We start from the raw sequence: 27663 nt of genomic DNA, 5'->3' as shown, positions 1-27663 counted from the left end.
CAGATTTAACAAGCATCTTCCCACTGGGTTATAAACATTTTTGAGGGCACTCAATATTAGATGAATGTGAGACGTAAAAGTATAACTATTGAGACACTTCCTTGCTCCAATGAGTGTTTTTAAAATTATTTACTATGACAGATAAACTTGTGTGTATTTATCACACAAAACATAATATTTTTAAGTGTGTGTACCTTTGTATATACAAAGGAATGGTGAAATCTGGTTAATTAACAAATGAACTATCTCACACAGTTATCTAATGTGTGCTCACTATAGGAACTGTTCATGGAATGAATTCCAGTAGATATCCTCATGGTGCAACTTGCCAAAAAGAGATTTTCCAGCTGATTACAACCTCTTCTACCTCTTTTTCCTAGAGCAGATTAGCACCTAAGAGAGAGTTTGTTTTCTCAGGTAATGGTTGAAAATTCTCTTTCACTCTGTCCCTTCTCATGGGAAGTCTACCATGTTCCTTCCCCTGCTCCAGGCCCTTCACCCTTAAGTTGGATGTTTGCTGAGTTGAAGAATCTAGTGTTCCCTCACATGCCTCTGGAATGTGTAGAAATATCTTCAGGGTAAGATGTCTAGTGGATCTATGTAGGGGGTCATCAAAAATGAAAAGATGTTAAAGCAATAACACAAATGAGATTTCTTGGGAACAAGTATTAAAAATGTGTGAAAAAATGACTAAGATCTATGGGGGTACCTACATTTAAGGGGAAGATCTGAAGAGAAAGTGCATCTGAGTGGGAGTAGCTGGTGTGGAAAGATAGCAGGAGCTGTGTGTCCTGGAGACCAAGAGAAGGGCATCTTTCCAAACGCAAATTCGGCACTTTTGATGCCACACAAGAGGTTGAGTATGATTTCATAACTTTCCAAATTATTTCCATCAAGGAGATCATTGATGACTTTGGGGAAGGAAATTTTATAGGCTTCATGTGGGTGCCTTGTCAGGGTTGGGTAAATCAAAGAATGGCGTGAAGTAACTCCACAGGAATCACAACCATGGAAAGAGAAAAGAAAGATAGTGTGGGGCTTAGGGAGCATGTCATTGGGGACATCTATTTGTTTTAAAGAGATCATAAAGGGGGAATGATTTAGGATATAGAAACAGGGAGGGAGTATTTGATGGAGGGAATATCTTTACAGGAAACAGGAAGCTGTAACATCTAGTGCACAGAAAAGAAGAGGAGGGAACAGGGTGACTCAGCAGGAGTGTGGGGGAGAAAAATAAATGTGGTTTTAACCAGATGACTTCTATTTCTTTTACCCCAATTACTTAAGGAAAATGTTGACAATGAGAAGTGGGTGTGAAGCAGAGCTCATGGGAAAATGGAGGAACGAGATGCCCATGGAGCAATGGGAAAAGAGAGGACTCCACAAAACCAGAGGATAAGCCAGTGAGGCCTCGGTCAATTTCATCACACCTGGGCTCAGCCTACTCATCTGCAGAGTGGTACGGCTCTTCTCTCTCTTGCTCAGCAGTTCTGATTGGCAAAGATAAACTCATGAATTGGCTACTGGTTTTCCAGGCAAATGAAATGACTAGTTTGCAATTATGTCCCCCTTCTCCTAATATTAATTGTGAATATCATAGAAAAAGTTCTAAAATTTAGAAAATGGTATAATTATTTACATCTTTTTAAAAATTTATTTTTATGTAATAACAATCAGTGACATGTTTTCTTTAAATTCAGAATTGCCTTTTACAATTGTAAAGTTAGGTTTCAGCCTTGTGGAAAACTTAGATTCAAAGATTTTGCTGAAAATGATTGGCAGGTGCTCCTGAACCTGGTTTCCTTCTGGTGATGTGCAGAATGGTCTGTATTCTGAATCTCAAAGCCAGATTAATCAAGTCATTTTTGCCAAACATGATCTTGCAAATTCTTTTAGCACAGGTTTCCAAATTTCTCTGTTGGACTTGAGTCAAAAAACAAAAACCAAAATAAATGTTCTCCATATTTAAAGGTTACTAGCTCATGCAACTATTGCCTTTTAGAAATGTTAATCGGATTATTTTTATATTATATGGTAAAACAGATGAGTCTAAAGTTTAAAAAGGTGTTGTTTGAATTTTCATTGTGATATAGTCAGAAGAAAACAGTCAATATTTGTACAATAAACAATAAAAAGAGGCAAATACTAACATATTTTTGCATATTAACCCTGAAGAAAAAGGAGTAATAAATAGGTTATTCTGACTATTGTAGACAATATAACATGAATTTAAGGGTGTAAACTATTTTGGGGAGGAGGATTGACCTATTTTTTTCTTTTTTTTAAATTAAAAATCATTTAATACACAAAGTGAAAAACTAGAATACAAAAGCATTTCACATTTTTTAAAGCAAATAATACATTCTAAATTATTTAGCAGAAGACAAGATCCACAATCCTTTATCTGAAACCCTTGGGACCCGATGTTTCAGAATTATGAAACATTTAGATTTTAGAAAGGAATTCAGTGCATAGAACATACTACATTAACCCTCAGAGTCTTGGCACAATTGCCCCTGCCCTATAATATATATGTATCACGCTCCCCGCCCGCAGAGAGACACGAAACCGGATCGGAGTAAGTTCTTTATTTTCTGCTATCTGCTACTTCTGGCTGGCCGCGCACGGCTGCTCTTGCAAGGGCCTTACATTACATACAACAACCAATCAGCTTATAGATCACGAGGGGAAAGCATGGACAGTAATGGAGCATAATAGTGTGCATATAGCAAGCATGCAGTGTCCATGAGGACCCATGGCCAATCACATTAACTTCCTCAAATAACGCCACTTGTTGCACAGAGAATTAGTCTGCTGGAGGTACCTGGTTTTGCTCTCAGCACTTCCTTGGCACATTGCCAGGCGCCATCTTGGCCGCATCGCAGGGCTGGGGGTCCACGGTACCCCGACAGCTCCCCCTTTTTTTATTTATTAAAAGAATGCTGGCTCGGGACCGTGCCTGTCTTAGGCGGAGTGGTCAACCATCGTCCTTACCCGTCATCGGATAACTGCAGAGCATGCTACAGCTCCTGTCTTAGGTCGGTACGAGGTTACCTCCTTCCTTACCCGTCATTGACTACCGGTCCAGCATGCTCAGCCAGACTTGAGGAGAGCTGCCAGCCTCTAAGGCCATCATGGCTTGATGGAAAATGATGCGATCTCTGGCATGAACTTGGCGTATACGCATGATAAAAGCATGTGAGGAAGATAATTGCAATATCATTAACATACACAATGCTCCCATTCCTGCCCATTGCTTTACAAAACTGAAAGAAGAGGATAACCAATTTTGCATTTCAGACATAGGGGCTATATTAACTCTAGTAGAATTAAGGCTAACAATTTGTGATCTAAGAATGGCAGTAAGATTATCAAATTTATAAGACCAATTGGCACGTAGTTGAGTAGATATGATTTTAGACAAATTTGCTGCATAACTAAAATTATGATAAGCTACAGGTGTAACGCACAGTCCGGCAGATGATAAATACACCCCACGTTTAACAGTTCCTGTAAAAGGTCCATCTGTTCTTGAAGTAAGTCCACACGCTGGTTCACCAAAAGTAGTCCTGCTTTTAGGTGTTGATCCACTGTTTGTTGAGTAGACAGAGCAGTAGCTGTCTGCTGGACCACATCATTAAGCTTAGTTGCTGACTGTACTGATGTCGTCAAGGCTACAGCTGCTGCAGCGGCTGCTGTTGCTGATGCAACTACGGTGGTAATGACTGCTACGGTGATTCCAAAATCCCTCTTATTTCTGGAAAGCAATACTGGCAATTCATCATCTGTAACAGAAACTGGCATAGGCAGAAAAGTAGGGATTCGCATGATGACCGCTCGGGAGAAATTGGCAGCATTCCAACATTGAGAAAGGTAGCATCTAGATTGAGAGCAATTAAGGTTTGTGCTATTAGTGTTAGTTAGTAAAAACATAAAAGGAGGGAACACACAGACTGGGGTGGACAAGAATGAAAGATTTTGAGTACAATTAGTAGTAGTCTTGGCTCCACTCTTGTTAATTCCAGTCCACTTCCTAGAATTCCATTCGCATTGTCTGAAAGATCCTCCTTTAAGAGCAAAAAAAGGTTGTAAGTTAGTATATCCTGAAGTCGAGGTAAATAGCAACCAGTTATCAAAAGGATTAGTGCGCCTTCCGCCAAATTTGCCGTCATAATCATAAAGTCATCAGTGGTACGCTGAGAAGTAAAATTTGGTGTGAAGAAAAATCCATGTTGAACTGGGGCTGCTTGCTCAGCATTTTGACAACCTGTCCAGGTAGGAAGTGTGGAAAATTTTGGATTACATGGAGGAAAAAGTCTGGGAGTTTTAAATCCATTAGTGGGAAGTGGTAATTTGTGAGGTATAAGTCCTGTAATCAAGGTGGCTGCCCCTTCCCTATTTTCCATCTGATATGGTTATGTGTGTACCATTAACAAAGTAACACCAAGTGAACCGTAGCGTTGGGGTAGAGCATCAGGAGAATCCCTGGATGTAAAGAAACCCTGTACCTGCTTTTGGAGAACAATACAAGGGTTAAAGTCATTACTACTAAAAGCATTATCCTCAGGTATATCAAAGCACAAGGTTCCAGGGAGGGAGAAAGTGGAAAAATTATATAGATGAGTATCTGGATCAAAAGACGTAGTGGGTAATCCTGTAGCCATCTTGGTGGTGAACAACGGAGGAAGTAAAGAGGAAGTATTAGTTAACGGTAAAGGATATGGCCAGGCTTTAACTATCGCCCATAATTCTCGTGTCTTCACCAGTGTCAACATCATCATTAGCAGGGCGCTTATAAGCACGATGTTCTTCATCGTTACTTTGATGCACCAGTCTGGTCAACCTTTCAGGTATCCAAATTGGTGTTTGCTGATCCTGTGGGAAGACACAAACAGACCCTCGGACCCACCGAAGAACTGGATCTGGACCTTTCCATGTACCTGTGAGAATATCTTTCCACTTTACCCACATTTGAGTACTTGTGGGATTAGCATGTCTCTCTGCAGCCGTGCTTCCATTTTTGTCCACATTTAAAAAATTTAAAATAAAAGTACTAAATTTAGTTTGTCTTTAGTTGCTCTAAAGTCAGCACCTATTCCCCCTTTTTGTTTTATTAAACAATTTTTTAATGTTAAATGAGTGTGTTCCACTATTCCTTGTCCTTGAGGATTATAAGGAATTCCTGTGATGAGCTGTATACCAAAATTTTTTGTGAATAGAAGAAAACTTTTGGATGTGTAAGCTGGCCCATTATCAGTTTTGATGATTTTTGGAACGCCCCAGGCTGCAAATGTTTGTAAACAATGTTGTATAACATCTTTAACCTTTTCACCAGTGTGAGCTGAGGCCATGATTACCCCTGAAGCGGTGTCTACTGAAACATGAATATACTTGAGATTTCCAAATTCTGAAAAATGAGTAACATCCATTTGCCAAATATGATTAGGTAACAGTCCTCTGGGATTTACTCCAACAGACTGTACTGGCAATAGGGTGGCACAATGTTGACATGTTTTAACAATTTGTCTAGCAACATCTTTAGAAATATTAAACTTTCTTCTAAGAGTAGTAGAATTAACATGAAATTGTGAATGAAACATCTTAGCTTGTTCAAATAGTGTAAAAGCAAGGATGGTTTTTGTGGCTTTATCAGCCTTAGCATTTGCTTTGGCAAGTAGGTCCTGGTAGGCCAGAATGAGCTCTAATATGTCCTACATAAAAGGGGTATTTGCGGTCTAAAATTAGGGCACGCAAGGTTCGAAAGTAAGGAGCAACTGTGGATCCATCGGGAATATAAGGCACAGTTTCTAAACAAGGTATTGATTGTACTATATAATAACTGTCAGATAACAGATTAAAAGGTTGATCCTTCATGATATTAAAAGCTAAGACTACTGCAGCAAGCTCCACTACTTGGGCAGACGAGGAAGGGAGAATGATGGTTTCAGTTTTATCTCCAACTATTACTGCTCCCACTCCATTTTAGATCCATCAGTAAATATTGTTTGGCAATGACGCAAAGGCTGCGTCTTTGTAATTTTTGGAAATATAATTGGAGTATTTTTACAAAACTGTATCCATGGATGTTTAGGATAATGATTATCAAATGTTGCTGTGGTTGAGCAATATAAACAGCCCAATCATCATCATGCTGAATCAACCACTGCATTTGTAGTTTAGTATAGGGAATAATAATGACCTTAGGGTGACTTCCAAATATGGTAATACAGGCCTCTAACCCTTTATATATCAACTGAGCTATTGCCTTAGGATATGTTTGTAACTGTTTTGTGGGCGATGCTGGGAGATTGATACTCTGTAAAGGTCCTCCTTGCCATAGAATTCCATATGGGCTATGTTGTTCTGGGATAATAATCAACATTAGAGGTTGGGATGGATCACATCTTTCTGTATGATCTGATTGCAATCTCTGTTCTACCAACGTGAGAACCTTTTGTGCTTCCGAAGTAAGGACTCTCGGGGAATGGAGATTAGGGTCTCCTTTAAGTATATTAAATAGAGGTTTCAGCTCTCCTGTGGTAATCTTTAAATATGGCCTAATCCAATTTATATCTCCAAGGAGTTTTTGAAAATCATTTAGATTTTTAAGCTTATCGGTTCTAATGGTTAATTTTAAAGGCTTTACCATAGTAGCTGTAAGCTTAGTACCTAGATATTCTTGAGTTTCTCCCATTTGTAGCTTTTCTGGAGAGATGTTTAAGCCATATTGTTGTAGAGTGGAAATTAAAAATTGTAAAGCCTTTTCCAAGAATTGTCTGTTTTTGTGGCAGATAAGGATATCATCCATATAATGATAAATCAACAAATCTGGAAAATTGTCTCTTGTAGGTTTTAAGGCTTTATCTACATATATTTGGCATAACGTGGGACTATTAGTCATGCCTTGAGGCAGCACAGTCCACTCAAATCTTTGGTCAGGCTGTGCATGATTGAGAGAAGGTAAGGTAAAAGCAAACCGCCAACAATCCCTTCTATGTAATGGGATTGAGAAAAAACAATCTTTTAAATCTAAAATAACAGTGGGCCAATTTTTAGGTAAAGCTGTAACTAAAGGCAATCCCCGTTGTATAGGACCCATAGGGAACATCTGTGCATTAATGGCCCTTAAATCATGTAATAGTCTCCACTTCCAGACTTTTTCTTAATGACAAAGATAGGAGTATTCCAGGGAGAAGTAGAAGGTTGTAAATGTCCTGCCTGTACTTGTTCTTGTACTAATTTATGAGCCGCTTCTAACTTTACTGTAGTAAGGGGCACTGTTGAATCCATTGTGGCTCATCATTTTTCCAAACTATTGGAATTGGTGTAATAACAGTGGCCCCTACATAAAACCCAGCCCTCTGAAATCATTTTTTGGAGGAGGTAAGGGCAAGGGTTGTAGTGATCCCTGTTGTTCTCGACCTAACCCTTGATTTTCTGTATATTGCATCTTTTTCATCATATGTGTTACAGGTTTAGAATTAATATTTGTTGTTAATTTAGCATTCATTTGAGTTAAGACATCTCTCCCCCATAAGGAAATAGGTATTTTACAGATATATGGTTGAAAAATCCCTGAATGGCCCTCATTATCCCTCCAGGACAGCGAAGCAGCACTCTGGTTAGGTGATTGAGCCACACCCAAACCTTGTAAATTTTGATTAGCTGTAACTACAGGCCAACCTTTAGGCCAAACTGCCTCACTTATTATACTTTTATCAGCTCCTGTGTCCAGTAATCCTATAAAAGGTTTATGTCCCACTATTAACTGCATTATGGGCCTATCTTGGAGGTCCATAGTAAAATTAGCCCAGGGTCCTCCTGTAGACCCAAATCCGTTAGTTCCCCTTATTGTCTTCTTACTAGGCCACAAGGAATGCTGACTAGGTAAAATTAACATTTGTGCTATCCTATCTCCTGGAGAAATGACTGTGATTCCTTTGGGTGAAGAAACCATAGCCTTAACTTGTCCTTGAAAATCAGGATCAATTACTCCTGGGTGGATTATAAGACCTCTTAAGGTAGAAGAACTTCTGCCTAGAAGCAATCCTACTGAATTTGCCGGAATATTTCCCTCCCAATCTGTGTCTATCATTTGTACACCCATATCAGGGGTTAATACGAGTCTGGAGGTGGCACAGATGTCCAATCCTGCACTTCCTGAGGTGGCTCTTCTTTCCTGAGCTTCATTCCCTTTTCAGTTGGAGGATACCACTGTCGTGGCACTTGTTGAATCACCCCGTATATTTGTTGTGGCCCCGGGGCGGGGCCCCTCACCCCGTTTTTTTGTAGCTTGGGGTTAGTTGGTAAAGGATTCCCTTCTTTGTCCCTAACGGAATAACATTCACTAAGCCAATGATTTCCTCTTTTACACTGAGGACATAACCTGGGCCCCTTTCCTTGGCCATTGTTCCTGGAAGGGCAACATGCTCTCAAGTGTCCCATTTGTCCACATATGAAGCAGGAACCAGGAGGTCCCCCTTTTTTACCCCCTCCTCTTTGTGCTAATGCTGTGGCAAGAACAGAGGTTTGTCTGTCGAGTGCCGCAATAAATGCAGCACTATTTCCAGAGGCCTCATTAATGTCTTTGCAGACTCTTAAATAAGTAGACAAGTCTTTATTTCTCCATGGCCTGATGGCATCTTTGCACCATTTATTGGCTTGTTCATAGGCTAACTGTTTTATTAATGGCATTGCTTGATCAGCATCTCCAAAAATTCTAGAAGCTGTTTGAATTAATCTATCAACGAAGTCTGCATAGGGCTCATTACTTCCCTGGGTAACTTTTGACAACTGTCCTTGTAAATCTCCTGACCCTTGTAGGGTTTCCATGCTTTAATAGCAGCCACAGCAATTTGAGCATACACTGCAGGATGATAATTAATCTGTGCCTGGACTCCCTCATAAGGCCCTGTTCCCATCAACATGTCTCTGTCTACCTGCGGATTCCCTGAAGTTGCATTGCGTCTTGCAGTGTCCATTGAAATTTCCTGCCAAGCTGTTTTCCACATAAGATACTGTCCCCCTGACAAGGTTGCTCTAGCTAGATTAGTCCAATCCAAAGGTAGCATATTTAAGGACATCATGGTCTCTACCAGTGAGACTGTAAAAGCCGATTGAGGCCCATAAGTGCTCACTGCTTCTTTTAGCTGTTTAACAATTTTAAAATCTAACAGCTGATGAAACCTTTGATTCTGGGCATCCTCAAATACTGGATATGTAGCATTCTGTAAGGAGGCCCACCCTCGGTGTCTGCTGTGGTTTTCCTTTTTCTTAAACTCCATAGGTGGTGCACTGGGGCAACAGGTGTACTGAAGCAGTCTAGGCGCTAGAGGGCGCTCAGGTTGCACGCTTAACTTTCCCATAGCTTCTTCAAGTTCTTCCCCAGTAAGTTCCTCTTCGGAACTTTCTCTTTCCGTATAATTTTCTCTTTCTGAATTCTGAGAACATGATCGTTCCTCTTTAATTTCTTCTAAGATCTGACTTCCTTCTTCTAAAGGCCCCTTTAAATCCCTAAAAGGGTTTTTTGATTTACCTTGCTGCATCAAACAAGATTTAATAAGCGACCATATGGCCAGTGTTCCCATTGGCAATGGCTCTCGTCTCTCCGCATCGCGCAAATCCTCTCCTAGCTGCTTCCCACTGAGGAAGATTTAGTAACCCTTCGTCTAAAAACCACGGAGAGACTTTCTCTACAGTATCAAGAAACTTCAAGGCCGTGTTTGCCTTCAATGGTGTTCCGTGATTTTTTAAGAGTTCTCTAAGAGGCTGCTGCATTCTAATCTTAGACAGTTCCATTCCCATGATTAAATCTTACAGCACTACGAGCTAGTTTAAACACACAAACAAAAGACAAGCGCGCGCACGCACACACACACGCTCACGCACGCACACACATACACAGTTTGGTACCACTGTATAAGTCTGTATTTGGCCACTTCACTCGTCCCTCCCACGGGGATCCTTTTGTTATGAATTGTCGCGGCTCCGCGATCGTCTTATGAATTGTCGCGGCTCCGCGATCGTCGAGACGTCTCACCTTTTGTACTCTCGGACTAATTTGTCTTGATTTGAGAACTTATGTGAACTTACCCTTATATCTTAACTCGTTCCCGGGCTTGTTCGGCACCATTTATCCGCTCTCCCTCCCCGCAGAGAAACACGAAACCGGATCGGAGTAAGTTCTTTATTTTCTGCTATCTGCTACTTCTGGCGGCCGCGGCGGCGGCCGCTCTTGCAAGCGCCTTACATTACATACAACAACCAATCAGCTTATAGATCACGAGGGGAAGCATGGACAGTAATGGAGCATATAGTGTGCATATAGCAAGCATGCAGTGTCCACGAGGACCCATGGCCAATCACATTAACTTCCTCAATAACGCCACTTGTTGCACAGAGAATTAGTCTGCTGGAGGTACCTGGTTTTTGCTCTCAGCACTTCCTTGGCACATTGCCAGGCGCCATCTTGGCCGCATCGAAGGCTGGGGGTCCGCAGTACCCCGACATATATGCAGCAAAATACATGAATATTCACACTTATGGGATAAATAGATTCAGTATCAGTTCAGATTAGATTTGTAAGCAAATTTTTGTCACCAAACTTACAAAAACTCTGTTTTCCAGAACTTTTTGGATTTTGAAATTACAATTACAGATAAGGGAATGGTAGACTTTATAAACCTATATGACAAGATGGTTGTAAACAACCCTTTTTACAAATGAAAAAACATAAGTTTTCAATACATTATAAATTAACAGGTATCTCTTTGATATTATTAAATGTACATCTTAAAGACATATACTCATAGCACACAACATGTTTTTATGATTCAACTGGTATGAAAGGCACAGATGAACAATCCCTTCTGTAAGAAGGGAACACAAATGTGTAGTAAAATTAAAGGTGAAATTGAGCCAACTCCTTATGCCCGGAAGAGCACTTAATGAGTGCAACACAAGGAGGTAGGGCTTATTCTTCAAGAAGTACAATTTTACTTGCGAGCAGTTTCTTCCACAGAAACATAGGTAGACACTTTTACTTAAAATGCATAGTTAAGTGAGGTTTTCTTTTCTATGGTCTTACACCTAAAATTAAAACTTTAGAAGGTATTAGTGTCAGTTAAATAAGTCATGTTTTTACCAGGTTCGGAGAAGCCCAATGATGCTCCAAAGTAACTATATTATTAAACATATTTAAATGTGTCCAGTGACTTTTTTTAAAAACAACATCCCATTTGTAACTTAACTTTATTCAAAAATCAGTATAGCATGCTTGTAAAATCTTGGTAGTTTCCTATCACAGTCGTTGCTTCCGCTGTTTGGTGTGTGAAGAATGGTTTCCTGGAGGAAAAACAATTTCCAATGTACAGCAAACGACTTCCATAGCTTGGAGGACAGTGAACAAATGGCAAATCATTCTGTTAGCCAACTCCAATCAAGAGTTCATCATACTACTGCCCTGTTTCCTCATTTTACTTCACAAATAATAGTGCTTAAATGGCCAAGGCCAGTTCAAATTTTCTTCTATCATTTGTGTCAAAGTCTCCCCATTTGAGGAGTTACCACACCGCGACAGAGGTTGTTCAAGTTCTGCTACAGTCAGCAGCCATGCTGATGCCTGAGGGTTTATTGCACCTTCTAGACTGGATCCAACCAGGGACCGGGCAGAACTCTGTGTACAGGCAATTTTAAGGAGATGCCATATTTCTTTCTGCCTTTTCCCCTGCATAAACATGACAGTATTGTCAGCTTCTTTGATGTTACTGAGGGCCACTTCCACTTTGGGAGTAGCTCAATAATCTTCTGCTTACAGACCAAAATTTACTCAGATGAACAAACAGCTCCTTGAGAACACGGTCTTGACTCTGCACAGTATATACAATGATCTTCTCCATCTCTGGTGCTATCACTGTAGGAGTGATCTGTAGGTCTGTGCTTTAATGGCTTTTATAGATCAATTGCACATTGTTCAGAGATTCCATCAAGTCTCCCTGACGTCTTCCATATGGACTTTTCTGTAGCTCCATGATTTCAGTGTGCAAAGACATAATCTGATCCTCAAGGTATCCAATGACACCAACCTCAGCATAGTGAATTAATCGCGTTCCCCTCTGGCCGCAGAGAGAGGACACGACAAAACGTCTGAAGCTTTGGAAGTTTATTGTGCACAGTCTTCCTTTCTTTCCCTCTTTTCTAATCCCTTTCTCTCTTTTCTTTCTCTCACTCTCTTTCCCCTCTGCTTAACTCTTGCCTGCTCCGGTCGCTCCGCTCCTCCCGCTCGGCTCACACCTGCTTCGGCCGCTCCGCTTCTCCCGCTCGGCTCACGTCCTCAGCTCGCACTCTTCTTCCTCGCTTCTTCTCCTACTCTCAGCTTCTTCTTCTCTCAGCTTCTTCTTACTCCCAGCTTCCGCTTCAGCAGCCCCTTACTCCCCCCACCCACCAAGTTTATATACACTTCAACCAATCAGGGGAGAGCACATGAGGTAAACGCGCGGACAGCTGCAGGCATAGAATAGGTACACGAGGGGGGCATGCTCTAATACACATCGTTAACTAGCCAATCATTGGAATTCGCTGGTTTGTTTACTGTATAGCTGGCCGCTTTTGGCTCAGCGCCAGGCGCCATCTTGACCGTGCTCAAGGCTGGGGGTCCCGGGAACCCCGACTATCCCCCTTCTTTTATTATTAAACTAAGGCTCGGAACCATGTATGTCTTAGGCTGAGTGGTCAGCATATGTCCTTACCCGTCATCAGAGCCTGCAGAGCATGCTGCAGCTCCTGTCTTAGGTTGGTACACAGCCACCTCCTTCATTACCCGTCTTTTGACTACCGGTCCAGCATCAAGAGCCATACTAATGGGGGGCTGTCGGCCTTTAGGGCGGTCATGGCCTGATGAAAAGATAATCTGATCTCTCTATTGGCTAGCTCGTAGAGCATGCCAAAACGAATGAAGAGAAGGAGGCCAAGGCAGAGGGAGTACTACCATAGCTCCTAAGCCTGCCCGCTGTTTGATAAATCTATAAACAGAAGAAAAAACCATGTAGCCATATTAAATACAGAAACAATATACATCCCAGTAGAGTTACAATACGGGCAACACAAACAGCTCTCAGGGAATAAACGCATCCCAGTCCCAAAAGTTCCTGCAAGGTATCCACTTGTTCTTATAGTAAGTCCACTTTCTGATAGAGTCTCTATGGTCTGTAAGGCTGCAGCTGTAATTTTTCGGCCGAAATGATCGTTGTTATGGTTGTGTCAATGCTGCTACTGTAAGGACTGTGATGGCAATGATCACGGCTGTTGCAATGTCAAAGCCTCTTCTGTTTCTTGATAATAGCACTGGCAATTCTATATCTGCAACAGAAACTAGGACTGGTAGGAAGATAGAAAGTGCATTCAAATTGCACGGGTGGCAAAAGAACCATTCCAGCACTGTGAGAGATAGCACATAGGTTAGTGAACAGTTAAGAGGTGTTATTAGAAATGTTAGTTGGTAGAAACATAAAAGGGAGGAAATACACAAGCTGACGTGGGAGGAAAAGCAATATTACAGCTAGGGTCAGCAGAACGAGTTGCTCCACTCTGGGTCTGATTTGTAGTATGATTCCAACGGTAAAGTGCAAAAATTCCTCCTGTTATAGCAAAGAAAGACTAGAGATATCCTTGTCACCAAAAGCAGCACGACCTGAAAAATCATCAGTAGAATTGACAGGCTTGTAGAGGAATTGGTGAAAAACAAGAAAAGGAAGGATAAAAAATGTGTTAGTTAGAAGTAAAAAATATGGCCAGGCTAACAATGGCCCATAGGTTCCGGGTTTGCCTTTCCGTCTGAGTTTTTGTTATTGGAGGAAGGCTCAGGCTCGCCATTGCGAGGAGGAGCAGCATCACTTGCATGCTGTAAAACTCTGATTAGCCTTTCTGGAATCCAGACTGGAGTCTGTTGATCCTGTGGGAAAATACAAACAGACCCTCGGACCCAACGAAGGACTGGATCCGGTCCTTTCCAACAACCTGTCAGGATATCTTTCCATTTTGCCCATACTTGAGGAGTATCATGGGGATTATAATGTCGATCAGCTGCAGAGTGGCCGTCCCTATCCAGAGTTAAGAAATTTAGAATGAAAAGAACTAAATTAAGTTTATATTTAGGAGACTTGTAGGAGGCTCCTATTCCCCCTTTTTGTTTATTTAGACAATTTTTTAAAGTAAGATGTGCTCTTTCCACAATGCCCTGTCCCTGAGGATTATAGGGGATGCCAGTAACTGATTGGATGTTAAATGTTTGTAAAAACAACCGGAAGCTTTTGGAAGTATAAACAGGACCATTATCTGTTTTAATAACTTTAGGTATGCCCCAGCCAGCAAATGCTTGTAGGCAGTGTTGAATGACATCTTTTACCTTTTCTCCAGAATGAGTGGAAGCCATAATGACCCCTGAAGCAGTGTCTACTGACACATGTACATACTTAACAGTACCAAATTCAGAAATATGGGTTACATCCATCTGCCAAATATGACCAGGCAGCAGTCCCCTGGGGTTAACTCCAAAGGATTGTACTGGGATTAAAGGAGCACAATGTTGACAATTTTTTACTATTTGTCGAGCCATACATTTAGATACAGGAAATTTTCTGCTCAAAGTAGTGGAATTTACATGGAATTTTTCATGAAAGAGTTTTGCTTGTTCCTCTATGGAAAAAACAAAAATTGATTTGGTGGCCATATCTACCAAGTCATTAGCATTGGCCAAAGGTCCTGGTAAATTAGAATGAGCTCTAATATGTCCTACATAGAATAGATGTTTACACTGTAGGATAAGGTTTTGTAGCGTGGTAAAATAAGAAGCTACCGTGGACATGGAAGAAATATGGGGTACCGTTTCAAGAACCTGTAAAGCGTTGACGATATATAAGCTATCAGATAGAAGATTGAATGGCTGATTATCTGCTAATTTAAAGGCTAATATTACAGCTGCAAGTTCAGTAACCTGTGCGGAGTTGGGTGGAACTATTATGGTGTGAAGTTGTTTACTGATAAGTACTGCACCTACTCCATTTTTGGAGCCATCAGTAAAAATGGTTACACAGTCTTTAAGAGGCTGGACACTAGGCACTTTTAGAAAAACTATGGGAGTATTTTTACAGAATTGAATCCAGGGATGTTGGGGATAATGGTTATCGAACTGAGCTGAGGTGGAACAATATAATACTGACCAATCATCATCATTATTAATTAGCCATTTAATTTGCTGAGTGGAATAAGGAGTTATAATAATGGACGGATGGATTCCAAAAACAATAATGCAAGATTCTATTCCCTCGAATATTACCTGAGCAATAGCTTGGGGATATGATTGTAATGTTTTAGCTGGAGAGCTAGGGAGATTTATACTTTGCAGAGGTCCTCCTTGCCAAACTATGCCAAAAGGGGTATGTTTTTCTGAGATTATGATTAGACTTAATGGTTGAGTAGGATCACAACGATCAACGTAACACTGCTGACGTCTATTCTCTACTAGCTGTAAGGATATCCGTGCTTCGGGAGTAAGTTTCCTAGGGGAATTCAAGTCAGGATTACCTTTTAATATATCGAATAAAGGTTTTAATTCCCCTGTGGATAATTTTAAATAGGATCTGATCCAGTTAATGTCACCTAAGAGTTTCTGAAAATCGTTCAAGGTATTCAATTGATCTGTCCTGATGGTCAACCTTGATGGTCTGACTGTAGTAGCAGTGAGCCTTGTACCCAGATATTCTTGGATCTCCTCTAATTGTAATTTTTCAGGGGCTATCGTTAGTCCTCTTTTTTCTAATGCTTGAGTTATAAATTGTAATGCTTCTAACAAAACTTCTTTTTCTGGATGGCAAATAAGTATGTCATCCATATAATGATAAATCAACAATCTCTTAAACTTTTGTCTAGTAGTTGTTAACGCTTTATCTACGTATATTTGACATATAGTAGGACTGTTAGCCATACCTTGAGGCAACACGGTCCATTCGAATCTCTGATCAGGCTGAGTGTGATTAAGAGAGGGCAAAGTAAAGACAAATCTCCAACAATCATTTTTGTGTAAGGGTATAGAGAAAAAGCAATCTTTTAAATCCAGAATAATAGTAGGCCAATTTTTTGGTAGCGCAGTGACAAGAGGGAGTCCGCATTGGATGGGTCCCATAGGGTACATTTGTTCGTTTATGGCTCTTAAATCATGTAATAACCTCCATTTTCCTGATTTTTTCTTTGTTAAGAATATTGGAGTATTCCAAGGAGAAGTAGAATGTTGTAAATGACCTGCTTGTACCTGCTCTTGTACTAACTTATGAGCTGCCTCTAGCTTCTCTTTTGTTAGGGGCCACTGTGGAATCCAGCGAGGCTTATCATCTTTCCATATTATAGGGATTGATGGTTTATCAGTGGCCCCTAGGAAAAACCCAATCCATGAGAATCATTTTTTGGTGGAAGTAAAGGCAGTGGTTGGGTAGATCCTTGACTATGTCTTCCTAATCCTTTTTTATCATCATAGTTCATATTTTGTAACATATTTCTTACAGGAGTCCCTTGGTAAGTCTGATCAGTGGTGAGTTTCATATCCATTTGCTGCAGGACGTCTCGTCCCCATAGACTAATAGGAACATTACAGACATATGGCTGAAATATTCCTGTGTGTCCCTCTGTATCTTTCCACGATAATGAGGAAGCACTTTGATTGGGGCTTTCTGCTACTTCTAAGCCTCTCAAGCTCTGAGCTGCTGTGATCAATGGCCAGTGCTTTGGCCAGACCATTGCACTAGTAATACTTTTGTCTGCTCCCGTATCTAATAAACCTGTAAATTCCATATTTCCCACTTTTAATTTTAGGAGGGGCCTCTGTCCCATATCCATAGTAAGGTTTATTAAAGTGGTTCCTGTTGATCCAAAACCTCCTTGTCTTTTATTTGTATTTTTACTGGGCCACAAAGAATGTCGACTGGGTAATATAAGCATTTGTGCAATGCGATCCCCTGGAGAGATGACCGTAATTCCTTTTGGTGAAGAGACCAAGGCTTTTATTTGTCCAGTGAAATCAGGATCAATAACCCCTGGGTGTACTATAAGTCCTTTTAGTGTTGAGGAACCTCTACCTAGTAATAGTCCTACACTGTTCTGTGGGATTTTTTCATGCCAATCAGTATCAATCATCTGCACCCCCATATCTGGGGTTAGTATGAGTCTGGAGGTGGCACAGATGTCCAATCCGGCACTTCCTGAGGTGGCCCTGCGCTCCCCTTCTCTGTGGGAGGATACCACCGTCGGGGAACTTGTTGAATTACCCCGTATATTTGTTGCGGGCCCCCGGGAGTGCCCTGTCTCCCGTTTTTTTGAAGTTTAGGATTCAACCCTAGGAAATTATCCTCCCTATCTCTAATAGACTGACAGGCACTATTCCAATGACTTCCTCTTCTGCATCTTGGACATAGCCCGGGTCCGGTTCCCAAGTTATTCTTTGTATAGATGTTCCCACCTTGGGCAAAGGGTGGCCTTTTGTTTGGACAAGTGGCTTTTAGCTGTCCCATCTGTCCACACACAAAACATGATCCTAAAGACTCTTTATTAGTTCTTGAAGGGAACCTCCCCTGGGCTTGTGCAAGTGCGGCAGACAACAAGGTGGTTTGTCTGTCTATGGCTGCTACAAAGGCACTGCTCTGCGCCGAAGTAGCATTTACATCTCTACACACTTTTAAGTAGGTGGACAAGTCTTTGTTTCTCCATGGTCTTATGGCCTCCCTACACCATTTGTTGGCTTGTTCGTAAGCCAATTGTTTTACTAGGGGCATGGCTTGCTCTGCATCTCCGAAGATGCGTGATGCTGTCTGAATTAGCCTATCGACGAAGTCCGCGTAGGGCTCACTACTCCCTTGAGTTACCTTTGACAACTGGCCCTGCAAATCTCCTGCTCCTTGTAATGTTTTCCAGGCCTTGGTTGCAGCCACGGCAATTTGCGCATAGACTGCTGGATGATAATTAAGCTGTGCCTGAAGGGTTTCATAAGGTCCTACGCCCATAAGCATGTCCCTATCGACTTGGGGATTCCCCGCTGCCGCATTTCGGTGGGCGGTATCCGTAGATATTTCTTGCCATGATGTTTTCCACATAAGGTACTGTCCCCCAGACAGAGCGGCCCTAGCAAGATTAGTCCAGTCCTGGGGCACTAAGTTTAATGATGTCAAGGTATCTACTAAGGCTATAGTAAAAGCTGACTGAGGACCATATGTGCTAACTGCTTCTTTTAACTGTTTCACTATTTTGAAGTCTAAGGGTTGGTGGAATCTTTGATTTTGAGCATCCTCAAAAACAGGATACGCTACAGATCCAAGATGACTCCATTCTGAGCGTAATCCAAAACCGGACGCTTCATGAGGGGGTTCCCTATTTATGGGAGGTGCACTAGGCAACACGGGCACTAGAGGAGGCTTTTCATCTAGTCTTAATCTTTGTACTCTTTTTTCCAGTTCCTCTCCTGATAGTTCCCGTTCTGATAGTTCCTCATCTGAATTAGTTTCTTTTTCTGAATTTTGGGAAAGATATGAGCGTTCCTCTTTTATTTCTTCCAAAACCTGTCTTCCCTCAGCTAAAGGCTCGGTGAGTGAAGGTTTTTTGTTTTTATCTCGCAGACAGGATTTAATAAGAGACCAAATAGCCATAGTGCCTACTGGCAAAGGGTTTTGCCTATCCGCTATATGAAGGTCCTCCCCCAGCTGTTCCCACTGTAGGGTATTCAAAAGGCCCTCATCCAAAAACCAAGGGGAAACTCTTTCCACAGTATCGAGAAATACTTTAGCTGTTTTTTCCTTTAATGGCGTCCCATGGTTTTTTAATAGCTCCCTGAGGGGTTGCTGCATTCTGAATTTAGACGTTTCAAACCCCATTGTTACTAATTTGAATAGCTTCAGTTATGGCAGTTACAATAACAAACAGTGGCCTAGCTGCCAGGAGCAACGAGATTACTGAAAGGAAAACTATCTATCAAATGTGCATTAAAATTTTTATAGCGGCTTTTCACGTGCTACCTATACCCTAATTGGACCGCTTCAAGCGTGTTTCTACTTTCACTTTTAATTGAACCGCGTTCCACGCGTCAGGACCGCTGCTGGCGTATCCCGATACCGGACCACCTTCGGTGTGTCCTTATTTTTATTTTAATCGGGCCGCATCCCGCGTGCCCCCAGGACCGCTGTTGGCGTATCCTGTTACCCTTTAACTGGACCGCATTCCGCGTATCCCCAGGACCGCTGATGGCGTATCCTGATACCCTTTAACTGGATCGCATTCCGCGTATCCCCAGGACCGCTGATGGCGTATCCTGATACCCTTTAACTTTTTTATAACCGGTTTAACTTATTAAAAATTTTTTAAGATATCTTACCTTGTCTTCTTTATAAAATTTTCATCTTCCCGGGTTTCAGCACCAGTTATCGCGTTCCCTCTGGCCGCAGAGAGAGACACGACAAACGTCTGAAGCTTTGGAAGTTTATTGTGCACAGTCTTCCTTTCTTTCCCTCTTTTCTAATCCCTTTCTCTCTTTTCTTTCTCTCGCTCTCTTTCCCTCTGCTTAACTCTCGCCTGCTCCGGTCGCTCCGCTCCTCCCGCTCGGCTCACACCTGCTTCGGCCGCTCCGCTTCTCCCGCTCGGCTCACGTCCTCGCTCGCACTCTTCTTCCTCGCTTCTTCTCCTACTCTCAGCTTCTTCTTCTCTCAGCTTCTTCTTACTCCCAGCTTCCGCTTCAGCAGCCCCTTACTCCCCCACCCACCAAGCTTATATACACTTCAACCAATCAGGGGAGAGCACACGAGGTAAACGTGCGGACAGCCGCAGGCATAGAATAGGTACACGAGGGGGGCATGCTCTAATCACATCGTTAACTAGCCAATCATTGGAATTCGCTGGTTGTTTACTGTATAGCTGGCCGCTTTTGGCTCAGCGCCAGGCGCCATCTTGACCGTGCTCAAGGCTGGGGGTCCCGGGAACCCCGACAGTGAATGGTCTTTTCTTCCATTTCTTTCTTTGCTTTTAGCATTTTTTCCGAAGATATCCCATAAGTCATCTGTTCACTATATCTCTCCAAGTTAAGCTGAATGCTTTTGTGAAAAAACTCCAATTTAGCTTTCAGTTGCTGTGATGCTGAGATCAAAGTGTTCTTCATTTTTGTCAAGTTAGCATTATATCTAAGAAGACTTAACATTGCCACTCTTTGTCCCTGAAAGAGCCTGCTATAGTCTTCTTTTAGCCCAGACACATAGTACACTGCTTCAGTCCATACTTTACATAGCTGTATAATTGGAAGTTGTATTTTACTGTTTTGTATAATATAATTTACACAATCTGATAAACTTCTGGAAGCAAATGACGACCCTTCATATACAGTTTTACTTTTATCAAACAAATAAACCATATAGCTATTACAGCCTCTAATTCCATCTAGAACACATTGAGAGGCTGGTTTCTGAGGATCCAGAGAAATTTCTGTCTCTGAAAGAAGTTCTTGAGAACAAGTATTTATCCCAGTTTCATGTTCAGTATGAGACTGTAGTGAATGAAGACTTTCATCAGGTGGTAACAGAAAAGAAATGATTTTTGCAGAAGTCATATTTAGGATGTGTACTATCTCCAAATTCAGAATGTGATCCATTAATATAAAACATCTTGGTTGCTTCAAAGTAAGATCAACAGGTCCCCCTCTCTGCTGTGGGTGCCAATTCAACTTCAACTGTACCAGTTTTCTATGACTGCACTATTAAACTACAAAGGCTATTTGGTTGAGGTAAATGGCTACTAAAGTGAACTTCTCCTGTCATCTCTTCACATGCTAGGTAAATAGTTGCAGATAATGCAAAAAAGGCCTATATCCAGTAATACCTTCAAATACCATGGTCCCAGAGCTCCAATAATCAATGGTGGCTGTGTAAAGTTTATTTTCAAAGAGCTCTAGGACCAGTTACTGCAGTGTTCCCACAAAAGATGTACAGAGACTTCCTTGATCAACATCTTCGGCATATCCTAGAGCAATTATTTTATGCATTATCGTTCCACCAACACCCTGAAGAACTATATTTTCAGGTTTTAGATCTCGATGTATAATTTTGTTTTCATGCAAATATGAAATCCCAGACCCTACATCATTCAGTAAAGAAAGTATTTGCCTTTCTTTAAGTCTGCAACAATTTTCAGATTTGTTGAGCAGCTTCCGAATATCTCCTCCAGAACAGTGTTCCATTGCTAGAAGAGGCACATCTTTTATTAAAATATTCAGTTCCTCAGGAACGTCACCGGCCTTTACAACATTGGCATGATTCAACTTCTTCATGACCTGTATTTCGTGGCACCCCCATTCTCTGCTTTTGGTACTTAGCTCGAGGCGACAGGAGTTAATTGCTATTTGGGGATCAAGTTCCCTATGCAGGTACAGACAAATATTTCTGAAGCCACGGGTGCCAAGCCACTCCCGCATCTCCCAGGGTCTGCCAGTGCCCAGCCGCAGCCCCGAGGGTCGCTCCACGGAGCCCAAGAGCAAGAGGCCTCAGACTCCAGCGCTGACCCAAGGCCGGTTCCTCCTGTTTTTCCTAAATAACATCTATTTGAACCCTGAGATCAATATTAAAGTTTTGTTACATTGAACCCTAGTTGGGATGAGATTCTTAAAACTCCTGACTGATCATTTTCCTCTCAATGTTTTCTCTCCCTGCCTAGAGCTATGCACAAAATTCAATACCTCAGGAAAGGTGTCCTCCCTGTCAGAAGAACAGTTATATTATTCATTGTCCCCCCGACCCACCAGTCCAGACAACAAGTCTCTTAAAGAGTCCTTTTTTTTTTTTTTTTTTTTTTTGTTCTGTATCTGGTACATCTTTAGCTACTGGCCTCATGGCCTCTGAGCTGGCCTGTGACTTGTCCCTGACCATCTCTGCCTCTGCTTTCAATGTTCCTAGTGGACTAGCCAGTCTGAGGATTTGCGCTTTTCATTCAGTTGTTGCATTACCACTTTCTTACAGACATCGGTGGTCTTCACCTGCTTATCCCTGTGGATGAAACAGCACTGTGTGTGTGTGTGTGTGTGTGTGTGTGTGTGAGAGAGAGAGAGAGAGAAAGAGAGAGAGAGAGAGAGAGAGAGAGACAGGCAGACAGACTGTGGAAGGGGAGGAAGGGGAGACCAAGTAGACTGAGAAATAGTTTTCTGCCTTTTCCCCTCAGGTTCCTGTTTTTCCTTCTCTGCACTCAGTGCTACCTTGCTGTGCTCCAAGACTGAGCAGAGCAGCAGGCTTTGACCCTGACTCACCCTGCTCCCCAGCTGCTCCAAAGGTAAAGACCCACATAGACCCAATACTTGACCTGTCCTGGGGACCAACCAATCCCAGCACTAACCCTGTGCCCACATAGCCAGAGTTTTCTTCCACACATTAAAAAATAAGATTTAAGAAGTTTTAAGCTAAACTTTTCTTATTTTGCTACTTCAGTTGAACTAACCAGACAATACTTCATGCTTAAGTCATACTTAAAGATAGAAGGTCTAGCTGATCGACTAGGGTCATTTACAACTTGTTTTCAATTGTTCCTGGGAGCTCCAATGTCCCTCATTTTACAAATATTCTCATCAATGTTTATAAAACATGAAATACAATTTTATGGGTGGTGGTTTGAATGTTGACTCTTACCTCCTATGACTAGTTTAGAAATTCTTTCCAGTATTTCAAAGTTCGGTGAGGAAGGAGAGATTTTTCTGGTGGAGATTTCTGGGGTCCTGGAGATCACACCCTGTTCCAGGAGCTACATACCTTTCCTATGCATGGAGCCAATTTGAATTTGTAATACTCCCCAATTCTTATCCTGCACAATCTAACAATCAACCTCACAGTGACTCTCCATAGCTAGGGAGAAATTAAGGCACACCATAGCCAATGGTGATCTTCAATTGTTCTGACACAACTGTTCCTTCTGTGGTTCTATCACATTCCCTGCCTCAGAAGTAGAATGAGGAGAGGTGACACCTCAAGTTTGCTTTACACTTCTCACTGCCTAGCTTTATCTAAAATATTTGAAAGTCAATGTGTACTACATACATTTAAAATGTTAACAATATATTTTCCTTAATCTATCATACCCAAATATTATCATATCAGTAAGTGATCAATACAAAAGTTGTTAATAAAATATCTTATATTCCTTTTGACATTTTTGGTAGTGAGTCTTCAAAAATCTGTGTATACTTGTATACTTGTGGCATATCACAGAAGACATGAAAAAGGAAGGAATGGAAAATAAATTTTGTGTAATGAAACATGTTATTTTTGCCTTTATTTTATTACTCATCATATCACCTATAAATTGAACACCCAAATATAAGTAATAGTCATTGAATTCAGTCAGATTTGGTATTTCACAGGCTTTCAGTTATATACAAACTATAGTTTTACATATATTTTATAATTTGGTTGTTGTGAAGATATTTGACATAGGGCATTATGAGTCTCTTTTGGTCCACTTGTCCCAAGCTCCACATTTTCTCCATGATATTTCTCAACCTTCTCCCATTTAATGAAATAGATATTTATTGACTAAATAAATTCATATTATATCTTTTATTCTCTATAAGCACTTTCACACATCTTATCAATTTGACGTACAACAAACTCCATGAAGTAGGTAATAGCTTACAAGAAAACAGAATGAGAAAGTTTTAAAGATGTGACTGAAGTTTAACAATCAGTAGCCCAGGGCCTCTGGTTCTAAGTTCTCACTCTTTTACCTTTATTTTATGGCTTCTTTTGTATCATTTTAGACCCAGAGAAATGGGAGTTAGGAAACCTTTTAGGTGGAGCAAACAGCATGAGCATAAGAGTAGAAAATAGCAGTTCGGTTTGGCTGAAGTCCATGATTGTTTTGCAACAACAACAAAAAAGAATTTGGGAAAGAACAAGGCTCTGCTGAGGCAGCCTTAGATGTCAGGTTTGGAATTTTGCATTTTATTTTGATGACTATGTACTACAATACCTAGGGAAAGTAATTGAAAGGAGGAAACCTCATTTTTTTATTAGTGAAAATGCTATTTATTTGTTCTTCAGATGAAGCTAATTTTCACCTTAGTAGTAGTAGGAGGAGAGAGAAATAGTTCAATCTGCACCTGCCACTGATAAGCTTTTGCTGCCTACCCCTTCCTGTCATTCTCCAGTGTGGAACGGAAGCACCGAATCCTGACCAGCTGGCCCCTCTGTGTACCACTGGTCAGAAGGTGACAAGGTGACAGAGGATGGATGTGTCAGTTCCAAATTTTATCAACGCTTTTCAGCCACATGCTCAAGCAAGGATTAAGAATTTTAAGTGTAGATTTTTGTTTTTAATTCTCAACACAGCGGTCAGAAAGACTCTATAGAACGTGTATAAGGTTGTGGCCCTGCCAAAGCTCTCTCTTTTGTTCAGAGTGAAAGCCTAAGTCCTAAAACTACAGAAGTCCCTGTGCAAACTGACCTGTTGCCCTTCTAGGCTCTCTATTTCATTGCCTTTTACTCAACTCTTCTCTAGCCACACTGGCATCTGCACAATGCTTCAAGCACACTATGCTCACTGCTGCCTTGGGACATTTGCACTTGTTATTCCCTCTGCCTAGAACACTTTTTCCAGATTCCTATTAAGGCTACTCCCTCACCCTTTTCTGATCTTTATTCAAATACCTCTTCTCAATGAGGCCTCAATACTCACTCTATTTAAATTAAATCCCATGCCAGCATATCCTATCCTCTTTCCCTTTCTTTTTCTAACATCCTTTACCTTTTATGGATGTACTTGTTTCCTTGTGCATAACTAAGCTTGTGCTCTGCCACTAAGCTACACCCCAGCCCAACTTTAATCAACCCTCTCTCTATATCTATCCATCTTTATTGACTTATTTGAGACAGAGTGTAATGGCTAATTTGAATTGTCAACTTGATTGGATCAAGAGAGGCCAATGATTAAGAGGCTTGTGGGTGTCTAAGAATGATTAGAATGTGGGATAGGAACTGAAGTGGAGACCCTCCTAAGTGTGGGCCACAACGCCCAGTAGGATGGTGGCTTAGATGGAACAAAAGTTGGAATAACAGGGAAGCAGATGTAGATGCAAGCTTGGCTCTTCTTGAATGGGTTCTTGATTGCTGCTTTGATCATCTGAGGATATTGGACTCTTGCTTCTTCAGTCTTCCAAAAGTGGACTTTGCCAGTGATTCTCCAGGTAGTTTCCAGAAGCCTTGGTCTTGAACTAGGGTAGCACTGTTGATCCCTCTTGTTCTGGAGCTTCTGCCTCTTGGACTGCACAGTTACTGGTTTTTCCAATTCTCCAGCCTACAGACTGCTATTGTGGACTATCCAGCTTCTGGTCATGTAAGTCAATCTAATAAAGCCCCTTTTTATAATCATACTTCCTGTTCATTCTGTTTCTCTAGAGAACCCTGACTAATACACAGAGTCTCTCAATGTAGCACAGGCTAACTTGAACTTGCGATCATCCAACCTCAGCCTCTGAGTTGCTGGGATTACTGATGTGTGCCACCATGCCCAGTTCTATGTATTTGTTTTCAATTTCTTCTTCCACTAGAATGTAAGCTTGTGAGGAAAAGGATTTGATCTGTTTTGCTCAACATTGTATCTACTAAGACCCAGAACAGTGCCTGGCACAATAAAAGAGCTCAATAAATATTTTTTTAAAATGAAATGAATGAAGTATTTTTTCCCTGATGAATGGGCACACAGCACCTCTTTGAATATTTTGGTTTGTTAAAAAGAAGATATTAATCTTATCATGTCATTAAATCTAGAGGAAGTTCATACACGTGAGTATTTTTGCTTTCTGTATTGAATGCTACCTTTTCTTTTCCCAAGGGCTTGTCGTATCACCAGAATTTTATTCAGACTAATGAGAGATGATCTGTTTCTTCTAGGTCATAGAATGGAACACAGCAAAACCCAGGATCTTGCAAAATCTCTATCTGCTGGCTACAAGCCATAATCTGTGATCAGAAATATTATTATTCATTTTGTCTAGTATGTCATTTCCACTCTGTTCATATCTTATGTGTGTGGATGCCTTTTGACTTATAATGAGGTTACATGCCAATAAACCCATTGTAAATTAAAAATATCATGAACCCAAAATGCATTTAATCAATCCACTTAACCTACCAAATAGCTTAGCCTAGTTTAGTCTCCTTGAACATGCTCAGAACACTCACATTAGCCTACAATTGGAAGAATTAATCTAACCCCAAATCTGTTTTACAATTAACTTTGAATACCTTATGAATATTATCCTGGAAGTGGAAAGTACCTTCCTGAATGAGTATACTTTGGCATCATCAGAACATCAAAAATTGCAAATCAAACCATCATAAATTGTACACTATATGCATTTAATTTATGATATTTCAAATTGTTATATGGTTACTGACCTGCTAACTTCAGAAATGATTTAAAGCATATATAGTTTTTCTCTATAACCAGTTTTAATACTTGAAGGCGAAGGATGATATTGTACACAGGAGCTCAATAAATGCAGGTTGAGTTGGTACAGTGATTCCTGTCTTTTAATAATGGGAGTTAAGTGGTACCATAGAAATTACAATCACAACCCAGGATGCTATGGCTCGAATATGTTCTCTAAAGCCCATGTCTTGAGAGGGGGGACCTTAAAGGATCATTAAGTTATGAGGACTCTGATTACAAGACTGGGATAGTTATCTCAGCTATATGTCCTTGATAAAAAGGTGAGTTTGACCCCCTCCATCCCCTCTCTCCCTTGCTTTCACCCTCTTTTGCCTTTCTACCTTCCACCTTCTTGCTAGAACAATGTAGCACGCAGGTCCTCGCCAGAAAATGCCACCTCGATATTAAACTTTCCAGCCTCCAGATCTATGAGAAGTAAACTTTTATTATTTTAAAATGAACTAATCTCCCATAAAAGCACTTGATAAAATGCAGCACCACTTCATGTTCAAAATACTAGAAAAAATAAGAATAGTAGGAACATACCTCAACATTGTAAATGTTATCTATGTAAGCCCATGACCAACAACATTCAAAATGGAGAAAAACTGAAAACATTCCCTCTACAAACTGGAACAAGACAGGAATGCCCTCTTTCACCACTTCTATTCAAAATCATCCTTGAAACGCTAGCCAGAGCAATTAGACAGACCAAATAAATTAAAGGGTTACAAATAGGAAAAGAAGAAGTCAATCACTATTTGCCCACAACATGATTCTATATTTAGAGAACCAAAAACTCCAACAGAAAATTTCTAGAACTAATAAATAAATTCAGAAAAGTAGCATGATATGAGAATACTCATAAATCAAATGTGTTTCTATATATAAGAGATGAATTCTCTGGAAGAGAAATTAGAAATACAGCCCCATTCACAAGAGTCTCAAAAAAAAAAAAAAAAAACAACTTGGGAATCAATCTAACAAAGGAGGTGAAAGATCTTTACAATGAAAACTACAGAACACTAAAAGAAATTAAAGAAAACCTTAGAAGATGGAAAGATGTCTCATGTTCTTGAATCCATAATTAATATTATCAAAATGGTCATACTACCAAAAGCGCTATACAGATTCAATGCATTCCTAAGTAAAATTCCAATGACATAACTCATAGAAATG

At 40.8% G+C, this 27663-nt stretch overlaps 1 protein-coding gene and 1 pseudogene across 2 annotated transcripts in view; one reads left to right on the top strand and one right to left on the bottom strand.

Moving 5' to 3' along the window:
- The window catches only part of Rnf146 (ring finger protein 146), a 108863-nt gene extending 103953 nt beyond the window's left edge, over positions 1-4910 (top strand). The window contains exons 3-4 of one of the 2 annotated variants that reach the window (XR_007109485.1): positions 1288-1459; positions 4851-4910. The gene's annotated coding sequence lies outside the window, so the exon portion shown is untranslated. Of the gene's footprint in view, positions 1-1287; positions 2248-4850 lie in introns of those variants that run through there. The other variant, XR_007109484.1, reaches the window with a different exon arrangement.
- A 6505-nt stretch (positions 4911-11415) lies between these two features.
- The window catches only part of LOC124989187 (inhibitor of nuclear factor kappa-B kinase subunit alpha-like), a 36171-nt pseudogene continuing 19923 nt past the window's right edge, over positions 11416-27663 (bottom strand).

This window comes from Sciurus carolinensis, chromosome 7, assembly GCF_902686445.1.
Source record: "Sciurus carolinensis chromosome 7, mSciCar1.2, whole genome shotgun sequence".
Classification (NCBI taxonomy): domain Eukaryota; kingdom Metazoa; phylum Chordata; class Mammalia; order Rodentia; family Sciuridae; genus Sciurus; species Sciurus carolinensis.
This window is presented reverse-complemented; position numbering and strand designations above follow the sequence as displayed.